The sequence below is a fragment of the Xiphias gladius genome, chromosome 24, assembly GCF_016859285.1.
Source record: "Xiphias gladius isolate SHS-SW01 ecotype Sanya breed wild chromosome 24, ASM1685928v1, whole genome shotgun sequence".
NCBI classification, from domain to species: Eukaryota; Metazoa; Chordata; class Actinopteri; order Istiophoriformes; family Xiphiidae; genus Xiphias; species Xiphias gladius.
The window spans coordinates 21,453,783-21,467,557 of record NC_053423.1 but is presented as its reverse complement, the minus strand read 5'-3'; the positions used below and the strand labels follow the sequence as shown (position 1 = coordinate 21,467,557).

At 39.8% G+C, this 13,775-nt stretch overlaps 1 protein-coding gene across 5 annotated transcripts in view; it reads right to left on the bottom strand.

Moving 5' to 3' along the window:
- Nucleotides 1-13,775, bottom strand: part of macf1a (microtubule actin crosslinking factor 1a) — a 241,766-nt gene that overhangs the window by 202,505 nt on the left and 25,486 nt on the right. The gene's annotated exons all lie outside the window — the stretch shown is intronic.

Genomic DNA, 13,775 nt, shown 5'->3' with positions numbered 1-13,775 from the left:
TTCAATTCCCATTCTGTTCCGCCAGAAGAATTAGCCGTTAGCCTGATGAACCTGAAATTATTCAAGCCTCTCGCCCTACATCTCATCTCTTTGGCAGTGCCTCTTGATCAGACACCGTCAGGCTCCGACTTCAAACTGCGCGAGATTAACTCTCCGCCCCGAGGCACACACACACCCAGCAGAATCAATACACTTGTGATCTGGTCCTACACAGTATATGAATTTCAAATAAGAGCATTTCTTTAATAAGGTCAGTGTGATCGTTATGTTCTTGTGATCTATACTAATAAAGCAAATACAAGTTGTATTAATAAGGAAAATTATTTATCTTTTGATGATGTGAAAGTTCACTGTATGAGCTGTCACAAAGAAAAGGCATTACTCAATCAATCACTGGTTGATAGACAAGAATGTTTTTAGATTGATCATCTATCATCTCAACAGGGACGGTGCATCTGCTGAATGGCAGCCGATTAGCTCAATCCCAATACGACACTGCACTCACTCTGGTGCTAATGGATTGAGCCAGAAAATGAAAACACACAGAGACAACCAAAACACACACCCTGAATGAGATTCATGCTCCCCATCCTGCCTGCAGGCTGGTAATCTTAGAGTTTCCCAATTAGGAGCAAAGCCTGTTAAGAGAAGTAGCTGGAGTAGCTGCAAGAGATTACCAACGGCTCTGACTACTGACCTAGTAAAGATAAAGAGAGGGAAGAAAATGACAAAGGGACGATAAAAAATAAAAAGAAGAACTAGAGTGAGAAAAATGACATGGAGACTGCAACAAGAAAATGACAGGTAGAAGAGAAAAAAAGAAAAAACATGGCTGAGACGAAGATAAGCGAAAATGGGGATACGAGAGACTCTAGAATAATCAAACACGACAAATATGAAAAACAAAAGCCTGCCTCCACGTCCCGTTTTCGGTCTTGAAAATAGCAGCGCATGAATGGACGGAGGGAATGATAAAAGTAAAAGAGTGTGGGAGAGACGAGGAGTGTGTCATGAGAATGGTATGATGGGGGTTTCATCGAGGACAGATAAAAATAAGATGATGAATCAGAAGCCTTGATACTCACACAGACCACACAGACGCTACTATGGTTGGTCAGGAAGGGGGCAGACAACGTTAGCACCTACAGTAGCCTGCTTCGCCCAGTGTCTGAAAACATTACCAATGTATATTACTGTAGTGATAAACTTAGTTACTATTTAGCTGTTTTGAGGCAATTCTGACCAAATTATAACTATTTAAAGCAGGGTTTGTCAAATGGCCCATCTGGCAGTCGCATTTGATAAAAGTAGATTTTTCAGATTTTTCTTAAGAATCGTGAACACTTTTATTAAAACTAAAATCAGTGACACAAATTTGCGGATATTTTTTAGATATTTATTGTTTTAGCTAGGACATAAGTGAAGCTGAGCGGGTAAAAATGCTGGAAAAAAAAAAAAAAAAAGACTCACATGCCACTCTTTTTATAAAAGGCCAAATGCTGACAGTAAAGCCACTGAAATTATTTTGAAAGAATCTGACAATCCACTATAACCCCTTTAAAGAGGCTTGTTTTCTCTTTGGAAGCCATGATTTAAGAGACCTTATCAGAAAGATTAATATATTATTGGCCCTTGTCTTCACCATGTTATTGTTCACACCACCTTACAAATCCCTGATGTTCTCTGAAGAGGTGGGAGGAGGCAAAGAGGGAGGACATTACTGCTGACACAAAAAAGGCAAGAAGCTTACAGGGGGATTGTTGGGATTTTAAACAGCAGTAAAAAAAAAAAAAAAAAGACACTTAAAATACTGCAACCTGATTACAGCAGTTGTGAGGGAATACGGCACAGTAGATCAGTGTTTTTATGTCACTGGCTGCAGGTGCAGCTGCGATTACCATGATGATGGGAACATTACAGCAATAATGAGAAGGAGAGATTCAACTCTAGTAATACAGCTCAACTTACTTCTCATTATCTTAACCGCATCTGTTAGATCGCCATATCATACCTCTGTAACAAAACAATCAGATTTATATTCATCCAGAAACCCAATCAAAGGCCACGCTTCCTGCCACTCCATGATGTCAGTGTCACACTGAATTACATAAGAACCACGGTAAACCCCCTGCAAAGGCAGCATCAGTGGTACAGGCCTGACACCACGGAAATGTGAGGGAATGGACCAGTCCACTGTGGCGGGGGTGTCCTGGTTCCTTGCCATGGCTTTGGTGTAGTAAAGTGGATGAATGGGATTAGAACTTGGTCCCTGCTGGGGGCTGTCTGTGTGACGTCCCGCCAGGATGGTCCAGATTACCGTCACAGACTGATTTGAATGGCAAATCCTCACACCACCTCGCACGCACGAGCACATGCACAGACGTGCAAACAAACACATTAACACATAAGGCTTATGTAGTGTCGATTGTAGGCAATACACTGGGAGAAGTGATTTTGTTTGATTTTGTTTATTTACAAAAATCAATTAAAAATGTCCATCACAAGTTCCCGGTTGTCCAAAGCCACATCCTGAAGTTGTTGTTGTCCACTGAACAGTCCAAAACTCAAAAGATATTCAATGTAAAATATAATATAACAGAGAAATTAGGAAAAAAGGTCAAATATGAAAAGTAGGAATCAGCAAATGCTTGGCATTTTTGCTTGATAAATAAGTTTAAACAATTAACCCATTATCAATTTGTTTTGGATTAATTTTCTGTCAATCAAATTATCACTTAATCCAATGGTTCCCAAACTTTTTTAACTTTTAACTCTCTAAAATGAACCAATGTTTACTTCCAATTGAGCTGCAACAGTTGCATTTTTCTCGGGGGTTATGACCAAGTAAACCAAAAACTGGTTATTTGGCTGGTTTTTAGAGACCTAAAGAGGAAATGATATCTAGTTAATCACAAAATCAAAATAAAAATTAGGACAACATCTGAAAAAAATAAATGTCTTTATATTTCCCTTGTGTTGCTTTGGGGAGGTACATACCCCAAAGTTGGGAACCCCTGGAATAAATCTAATTGACTGAGCATAAATTTAATTGGTAACATTTTACAGAAAAGCTGATGACTAGGAGAGTGAGCATGCTAGTGACTAATGTGTGATGTTTATAGATTTGAATACACACACACACACACACACACCTCCTCAATAACTCTTTGACGGTATCCACTTTCCTTTCAGTGTTTTTTGTGTGTGTGTGTGTGTGTGTACCTGCTAAGTGGCCCAGCTCCAGTGTGTGCTATAGTGTCCCACAGTGAGTGTGCAGTCAGCTGAGAGTCACAGGCTGAAGGAATTGGAGCAGATTAAAAGTTACCCTGCTTCTCTCGCAGTCACAAGCCGGGGTCGACACTCAGAGCCACTCAGCATATCCTTTCATCTCAGGAGATTTGAGAGCAGAACACACGTCCAGTTGGACGGGACTGACTATTCACACAGCTATTAGAAGGCCTGGATAAAAAAAGGGTGTGTGTGTACAGTATAAATGCATCTCCTCTTCATCCCTGGATACTTAAATAGTGAATCAAATAAAACAATTTCCTTATCTTTGCTGAAACAAGATACTGATCTGATAATTAAACTCATACTGATCATAAGAACTGTATTAGTGAAGGGGTCTCGAATTGGAAATTCAGGATCTGATCCTGGCTCACACATTTTACAGCTTGTGACTCAAAGGAATGTATACAAGCTCTGCCAAGAGAACTTATTTCCATTTAGTGAGCATTTTAATTCAAGACACTTTACAGTATCTTGTCTATGTACAGTTTTAGCACAATGGGCTGTAGCAGGAGCAAGTTAACATTTCAAAAAATTTCATATCAGTCGACTCCTTTCTCCTGCAGCAATCACGTTTTACTCTCTCCTCCTATGCTTTTTGTTTTTGAAAGTAATGTTTGCTCATGTTTCAACAACTCAGAATGATCAAAAAGAGTAAAAACTCCAACATTAGCTGCCCTGGGCGTCAACAACAACAGAAGAGTAGCTTTTCTCCCAACTGTGGGGAAAGATACGTGGACCAAACTGATTTAGAAAGACAGAAAGGAAGTGAAAGAAACAAAGAAAGACAGAAAGAAAGAAAAAGAAAGATTACATCATCTGCCATACATCAATGGAGCTTGAAATGTGCTATCATCTTTATCATCTTGATTGTGTTCTTGTTGTCTTTTGACCTTCTTTTCTTTTATTCAGGCCTCTAGGTTTTTTCATTGACCTGCATTTATGTCTGTGCGTGTCCCTGATAAAACCTGGTAAGGTTTTAAGTATCAGGTTTCGAGCCATGTGGAATACCTTACATGCAGCTTTACAGGAAGCTCCAACATTTTAGTGAATATATAGATTATGTCTCTACATACCTACATGAAAATAATGCATAATTTTAAAACATATAGTACGTATAATTTAGTGTGATTCACATCACTCTCTCCCCTATGGCATGCTATCCCTCAGCCTTCAATCTCACCGGGATGGAGTCTGATTGAATACCATCTATCTGAATGACAGGATGAGGTATAGATTTACATTCTTCAACCAGCAGCGGCTTCCTGCCTCCATTAGAAAATTCAGAGAGAGGAGGGGAGCTTAAGAGGTGAAAGAGTTGAGGATTAATAACAAAATAAAAACGTGTCTATCCAGGATAATGGATATGAACAAGCAGAGACAGGGAGATGTAAGAAAAAGCTGGCAATAAAAATAAATCTGGAAAAAAAAAAAAAAAAAAAAAAAATGAAGGAGAGTCAGAGGGCGAGATCAATTTTGAAAGCCAGAATTGGCATCAGCGGCTTAGCTTCGCCTCAGAGTGCAAACCAACGAGACAGAAAAGAACACGGGCTAATCTGTGATTTAACACCCAAAGAATATTTCAGCATTTCTCAAAAGGCCAACAAGTGGTTCTTATTGTGGAGGAGGGGAAATGAAAGAGAGAAGATGCAGTCTAGCCTTCAGACAGATGATGCCCTATAGGGGACAGAGCTGCAAAACCAAGTATGTGTGTGAGTGTACGTGTGCGTGAGAGTGTGTGTCTTCGCCCCCTTGCAGCCGTGTGCAATCGATGCTCACTGCAGACTAACCACTGGCCCCTATATTTCTTTGAGAGCAGCTTCCATGATTAATTCATTAGCTGTTTCTCTCCATCTGTCGCCCCATCTTACTTCATCGTGACAGTTCTGCTCCCCCCCATACCCACCCACTCACACCATCACACACAAACGGCAGCAAAAAAAAAATATTCAAAAGCACAGATGTGAAGAGATGACAACTCTAATTAAGACTACGTTCACAATAAGTTGGCTAATGCTGAAAACAGCGTTCATGTGTGAAAACAAATTGCATCCACAGTAGTGTTGGAAGGTCGTTTTTGTAAAGATATCTTTTCATAGTGACACACAACCAAGACAAAAACAGCAGAATCTCTTCTTTTTTTTTGCCTCTTTCAGCCAGAAAACACCAAAATTGCTTCACAGCAAGGTAAGGAGTGGGACGGAAACAGTGCAGTCACTCTGCTGAGTCTCAGCTGGTTACTCCTCTGTACTGTCTCCTTCTGCTCTCCATGAACACCTATATCGCACTTTGTTTTTCTCATCAACATATTTTCCTGTTTTAAAGTTGTCAAACAACAGTATGAGCAGTAAAAAATGATTTGATCACAGCTCATAGATGCTACCTGTTAACAGGGCAAACAGTTTCTTCTACACTGATGAACTGAGATGTCAATCAATCAAAATCTTTAGACATTAATACAGGTTAATGACGACAGGTGTAAGGATACAACGATTAGTAGATTAAACAATTAGTCAAGCAACAGAAAATGAATCTGCAACTATTCTGATTGTCAAGTTAAATTTCCAATGGTTTCAGCTTATCAAATGTGAGGATTGGTTGCTTTTCCTTGTCGTAAATGACAGAAAAGGGAGTATCTTTGGGTTCTGGACGGTTGGTCGCATTACATAAATAAACTCACCATCAATCATCATCTAAAATAATAGCATTTTTCAGTTTACAGACAAAACGATTGACCAATTAATCAAGACAATATGTAGCCAATAATTCAATAGTGAAAATAATCCATTAGTTGCAGCTGTAGACTGTGCAAAATTGAATTAATTGACATTTCACAGAGTTGGTTAGAAGTGACAGGAAGTTGGCTTCCTAACTTTACTGCTGCACAGCCCCTACACACAGCCAAGCAGGTTCATATCATTGTTTTCCAAGAGTTCATTTTTACCCCTCTATCCTAAAATGTAATGCAAGCGATTTCATATGTATTTACTCTAGACAGCACATTTTTCTAAAAAAAAAAAATGCTGGCTTTGTGTAGAGAAGATGTCTTTTCAAAGTTAACCAGCTTAACGTGGACACAGTCTGAGCCTGAATGTGACTGTGTGTGTGTGTGTGTGTGTGTGTGTGTCAGAGGTCACAGCATGTTTCTTCGTGGGGACTTACTATTGACTGAAGTCAAGGCACAGCTCCAAGGATCCTGCGGAGCGTGCACACACACGTACACCGTGATATCATGCATGGTAACATCTACTGATATTCTTGACCCATTTCTTTTCCCCCCTTAAATGAATGCACACTCAGATAAACAGCCAGAGATTCGTTCCCCCTTTTCAGCAATTACATTCAAACATTCAGGAAGCGCCAACAGAGATGTGACAAACCGTCCTCTGCTGCATCAGCGCAAACTCCAGGAGCTTTGACAACCGCCATGCAATACCAGAGAAAAGTTTAAAAGATGTGGGTCGGCCACACAGTCTTCACTGTTAAAGTCTGTCATGAATACAGGCCCTGTGTGCTGCTGAGAGAAGAGAGGGTCACTGTTACCAAACACACACACACACTTATATGTTGGAGCAAATACAATATTTCACACTTGTTGGCTGTAGCTCTCACGACCATTCAACTTGATTTTCCTCCCCTAACACACACACACACACACACACACACACACACACACAAACACAGAAGCTCTTTGATTATTTTACTTTAAAAATAATCAGCTGATTATGTAAGAACCCTGAGGGTTACAGAGAGAACTGCCCCCCCATTACTGTGAGGGGGCGTGGAGGAAAGGGGGCAGGAGGGAAATCACATTGACAGATTTACTGCATATGAAGCTAAAATGTGGAGAATGCGAGAGACCAGTGCCACATGTATCGCATTTTGACAGGATTCTTCTATTTAGTGAATGTACATACAGCAGGAAGGGCGTCACTATAACTGAATTATTTATCTGTTTGCATCCAGTAGTGTCCTTTATTTTTACATGCTACTATTATAATGACCATTAAACAACCTTTCCCTCATTTTGTAATTCCGCATGTTACTCTGAGGGAGAGGTATACTTATTCCTTTATCTCATAGTTTGGCTGTCAGTAATACGAAATCTAAAATGACTGTTTTGGATGTTTTCCCGCCTGATGCTGAATTTAATTTCCTTTCCACTTAATTTATGCGCTTTAATCTTCTATTAAGTACTTTAAATACTCGCTCTGTTGCACCACATTATTTCTTTGAGAAATTTCCTACACTTCTGATGTTCATTTTTTTATGCATTAACAGGAAGCAATTTACCCCAGTGGGGTGGAGAGGCATCCCAGCAGAGCCCAGAGCTATGGGAACGTTTGATTTCCCTGACGACCCCCCCCTTTCCCTCTCCCTCTATATACAGCTTTCTAGCTCGGTCAGCATTTGGTTTTTCCTGCCTCAGCTCTGACAACGTTTGGTTTTCCTGCCGACACAGTCAGGTGCTGCTGGAGAATGTGACTAAGCAGGAAGTAACGCAGGAAAGATGGGAAAGCAGGGAGGGGAAGAGAGAGGGATAGAGACAGAGCAAAACAACAAGTGATAATGAAATAAGCAAGTGACAATGTGAGGAAAATGCTGGGGAGAAGGAGGGTGAAGGCAAGGGAGGGGAGAAAAAAAAAAAAAACAATACTGAGAAGGGAAAGAGGGTCAAAAACAGAAGGGCAAATCAAACAGCATCAATGAGATCATTAATATTACAAGTTCATTACAGAATGCCGTATCCACCATATGAAGAAAAGCTATTCAACTACAGCAAAGTAACTGATGATCTGGAAAATAACTCTGAATGTCACTGAGGTATTAGCATTTTAAGAACTACGTCTCCAAAACAGTAACTGGTGCGCACCTATTCAGTTATATAACGATAGATGACTGGCAAAGTCTGAGAGATCTGTGATCTAAGAGACAAACAGAGAGAGTGTGCTGGATGACTGAGAAATGAGAGTAGAGAGATAAAAGGAGGAGGAGGACAAGGGAGGTTGGTTTTCTTGCGGGCAGAGATCTACTAGAGAGGAGAGCAGGAACGAGGGAGGTGGAAGGGAAAAACTAGGCCACGTGGAAAAATCCAGCTGTAACGATCCAACTCTGGGACCGGCCGATAGCTCACGTGTCTGCCTCTCTTCTCCCTCAATGTCTGTCTCCATCTCTTCAATCCTGTAGTTACATCTTCCTCTTCTCTCTGATATTCACTTGTTGTTTTGTCTTCTATTTTACATCTTGTCTATTTCTACTTCCCCTCCCCTCCTCTCCTGAGACTACGGTTCTCCATCTCTATATTTTTTAACTCCTTTTCCATCTCTTCATCCTCTCCCTCTTCACAAATGTTTCCGTTATTTCCTCAAGTGCGGAATTACTTGGCCAATAACCAGCTGCCGAAGTGAAGAATAACTTTCCAAACCTTTCCCTTCATCTAATTAGACATTTCGAGGTTTTATTTTACCTGTAATGGGGTCACATTAGACGCGTGACATTTCTCAGGCTGGGGCACGAAGCGAGGAAACATGACAGAGATGCTGAGTTAAAGATGGCATAATCAAAAGCTGTAACAGATGCACTTTAATAGAATTCATGAGGCGTCCTTTGTACGTCCACGACGTGTGGAGAATCAGAGAGGCAGGTACAAACACACAAACGCGGATTTGGAGAGGTAGGAAGAGCTGGCCTGCAATGGCCTGCCACTTCCTGTAGTCCATGAAAATTTGGGACGTCAGCAAACACTCAACTCCAAACGCTCTCTGATTCTGTGTGAACTTCCTGTAAGTTATGCATTTGTGAGCGTAACAGACTTTAAAGTCAATATATACGTGATAGAAAAAAAAAAAAATGGAAGCACCAGGTTTGAAATTGACTTTCGGTGCAATTACTTTGTGACAATGTGATCGTATAGTGTTGTAGTTTTACAAAATTCTGTTGTCTAAATGAATGATTCCACACATTTTGCTTTTGAAAACGAATAAGACTGGTTATTAATGTTTTTGTTTTACGTTTATGAACAGTTTTACCTGATATAACAGAACAAAGTTCACTGCACCTAACATCAATTTTATTAAATTATATGTGAGTTCGCAAACATTATATATAGTGGTATATATCGATATCAGAAAAAAAATATTTTTAGCATTACTATTATGATACTGTTTTCAGCCATATTTCCCTGCCCTAGGCTCCAGTTAAATCGTTTCAAAACTGAATTTGGTGTGCTCTCAAAGGATTGTTGAATACAGCGCCGGGATGAAAATGCCAGTATCAGAATTTAAACAGTTATTTGATTAATCGATAGGTCAAACGACAGAAAATTAATCAGCAATCATGTGACAATAGATTAAGAGTTACTTTTAAAGCAAAAAGGCCAAACATTTGCTTTTAAATGTGCGTATTTTCTGTTTTCCTCAACTTATGTCACTGTAAATTCAATATCCTTGGGATCTGGATTATTGCTGAGATGAAACAAGCAATTCAAATGTGTCACCTTGGGCTCTGGGATATTGTGATGAGCACTGTCTAGACAAAACAACTAAAAATCTGGTCTTCTAATCTGCAGTTTTATCTACAATTAAAATAATAGTACTTTGCAGCCAAATACTGATCTTTTTTGGGTGTAAACCCACTGTATTACTTGAGAGAATGCCCCCACTTGGATTTTGTTTCAAGAGTACCATCATCAGTATCAGTACTGGTGTGTGTGTGTGTGTGTGTGTGTGTGTGTGTGTGTGTCTGTCTGTGTCTGTGCTTGAGCATATACTGTACAAGCATGTGTGACCGTGAATGTCAGTGCGGGTTTACATTAAAAGAGTGCGTTTAAACTCATGCGTGACTTTCAAGCAGTACAGTCAAACATTAATCCCGATGGTCAGAAAAAGCCACAAAGAGTGTGTCCCTTGCTTCACTACCACATACCAGCCTATAGAGTCAACACACACTCAGAGGGCAGCAGGAGGACTGAGCTGCAAGACGTTGGCACTGCCAGTAGACTGATGAGTTAGAGGTGTTACGTATACAGAGAGAACATTGTGATGCTATCCTCAGTCAATGATCTGAACAATGTGTTAACCCTGCTGATTTTACACACACACACACACACACACACACACACACACACACACACACACACACACACACACACACACACACGATAGAGACAGCTCAGTTTGCCTAAAACATGGATTTAACCCAGACCAAGAATGAATAGGATAGTAGCCACAACCAAACTGAAACTGATTAGATTTTTAGGTCTAATGGAAAAAAATTATAGTACTGACAATTCATCAGTTTATATCATTGCTAATCAAACTTTTTGTCTCTAAAACGCACACATGCAGACAGCTCAGAGGTACATACATTCTCAAGTGTCTATACTTGTAAAGGGCATAGTTCTGAACGTGGGTTTCCGGACCATCTTGTTTTTCTAAATGGCTAATTGTTCCGTTTCCTTCCAAGTTTCCTGTCTTATATTTAGCGCCGAAAGGATTTTCAAAGACTGACATTTTACCTGTTGTGTTTTAATGAACATGGCACACTTTTAAAAACTGCTCTTAAGATTATGTAAATGTTACTATACTTGTCTAATTAGGATTACCAAATGAAACCAAACAGCAGAGGAGAAGACACCCAATGTTGCTTGATCCATATTAATCATGGAGCTACTAGAGTAAATATAATGTTCATGTGAATGTTGCTGTAAATCTGCCTGAAAGCATCAGGTTTTCCACTGACTAAGAATGTGTGTGTGCGCGTGTTTTTCAAGTCAGGTCCCAGTGTTTTTCCGTATATTACCTTCTTGCTATTGCTTTAGATATCCTGTCATTGTTGCACAGCACAGATACACAGCAGTTACACACGAGCACAATTTCACACAAAAGCCTAAACACAGACAAAGACACACAAACACTCAACCACCCTCCTGAATGATTTAAGCTGTATCAAATGTCCCCGCTACAGTTTCAGGCAAGTGATGACGCAAGCAGAACGCCAAGTTCACATTTTTGTCTGTTCTTACTGAGAACTGCTACAAGTGACTCAAACAGAGCTGACAGGGTAATAAAAACTTGCACACATGTACAAACAGGACAGTAGGTATTGGGTCAAGTTTACTGCAGCATATGAAAAACCGCTGCAATCCAGACCACCAGGGGAAGGAAGGAAAGAAAGCAGAAGAACAATGTATGACAAACTGAATGAATGACAGAGGAAAATTTGATATCATCCAAGACAGCAGGCGTGCCATTGCCGCTAACAGTCTTCAAAGAGCAAAACATGATTAGACAGCGACATGTTGCAGCACAAGTCCTATTGTAGTGGCGTGACTCCAGAGGACACAGGACAAGTCTTATAGGGTTACAGTCTCATTATAGCACTGAGCAGGGAGAGGATCTAATTTCAGAACACAGCAGGTCCAAGTCCAAAACCTGCAGCCTTACAGGGCCAGAAAACACATATCAATACATCAATCTGAGGATATTCTGCTTTAACAGAGAGAGCTCGGGGTTATAAGTTAGGAGGCCATGTTTCTGACACATTCTCCTACCGCAATAAATACACACTATACGAACTTTAGAAAAATCAACAAAAATATACCTATTTTCCACTACCACTTAGTCCTCCATCTGCATAATAACATTTGTATAATCTGCAAGAGTAAAAAGAGTAAACAGTTAAACACGGATTTATTAGTAAACTGACAGAAAATGTATCAATCAATTGATCAGTTTTTATAATCACATAATCACACAAGCTACAGCTTCACAAAAACAGATTTACAATTTTCATTAATTTTTTTTTGTCAATTTCTTATTATTTAAAATTGCACAAATGTCTGTTCTTGTGTTTTTGGTTCTGGTCAACCAAGCAAACTGAAGACTCTCCTATGGGATCTGACATCTTGCGCTGGATATTTGACATTATTCAATCATGAAATAACTGATAACTGCACAGGAAATAAATCATTGGTTGCAGAAATAATTTGTCAATAGTATAACAACTGTAACGATTTTTAGATTAAACAAATGTTTAAAAAAAGTTAAAAGAATTCACTGTAGCTTGGCTTATTACAAAGAAAGCACATAAACAGTTTTCAGGTAGATGTACAATGCATACTTTGTATGCTTTAGAGGTTCTGGATGTAAAGAGAGTAAAGCTAGTGATGTCCTGTCATCCTGTAACACCTGCTGGCACTAATAGAACAGCATGGGACCTAAGTCTATCCCTGCACCAAGTTTACCAAAACAACTTCCTGCACTGACTGCATCTGCCAAATAAAAAGTACCAGAAGCGGTTTCGCAGTTATCGTCACCGCAAAAGTAAGAGTGCACTGAGCTATGATCAGTTTGGAACTTTTCAGGCCATTTTGTGTTGACATTTCTAATGGTCCAAACGGCCCATGTCCAGCTCTACTTAAATCCACATGCTTATGTTTCCCTTATGCCTAATTTATTTATCAAAATAAAGAAATTCTGCTCACAGATAAAACTGAACAGCGACTGCGATCAACAAATGGCAGTTTATGGAGAAAAATCAATCACTAGAGTCTGAGAAATTGGACGGCAGTTAGGCCTGTGTGCTGAGGTAAAGCCGTTCTTAATGTACAGTGCTCGAGATCGTGTGTGAGAGAAAGCGAGCAAGAGAGATTTGTTGGAGGTTCTACTGCCTCCAGAGGAACTTTAACACCTTTACCATTTTGATTTATTTTAACATTGAACTAGTTACTAATGTCAGACATAGTAACACAAATCCCTGTGTGTCAATAAAATACAGACTTGGGTCTTAAATGATCTGTTTTAATCAGCTTGAGTTATGAGTGGGATTTGTCACCTTAAAAACAAAAACATATTTCTGGCACTGAATATATTTTTAATCAACGGAAAGTACTGCAAACTCAACAATTAACATGTTTATGCCTGTTATTTATGCCTTGCTATGCCCCAGGTGAACTCCCTGCTGTGGCGAAAAGCAATATTTGGGCCAAAAAGACTTGACTGATGTCATATCGGTGATACACGGAAGACGGTTGCATATTTTGGCCTAGATATATTCCAGATATGGCTGATACTATTCAGAGCCAAATGTTTTCACTTTCCTTCAATAGAAAGCTTACTCCAGGGCCAGTAAATCACAAGAGCTGGGCAAGGCGTTGCCATAGCAAAGATGCTACAAACTGTGACTGAAAACATCCCCCTAGGGGATTCTTCCTCTGTGGTTAGACAGGTTGGTTGTACACATACTTGATGTTGGAGGATTAAAGAACTGCTGACATGAACATCCTCGTATCCTACGTTGTCTCTCTCCACCTGTCTCTCATGCACATCCTTATGCACACATTTGCCAGCAACACGCAGAAGCTTAGTCCAAAATCCCGAGGAGTTTAGTTTCATTATAATAATCAATAATTAAAAACCACCTCCTTTTCATCAGTGCCAGCATCACAGATGTGACCCGAGTCTATTGGCTGTCGGCACCCCCATCCT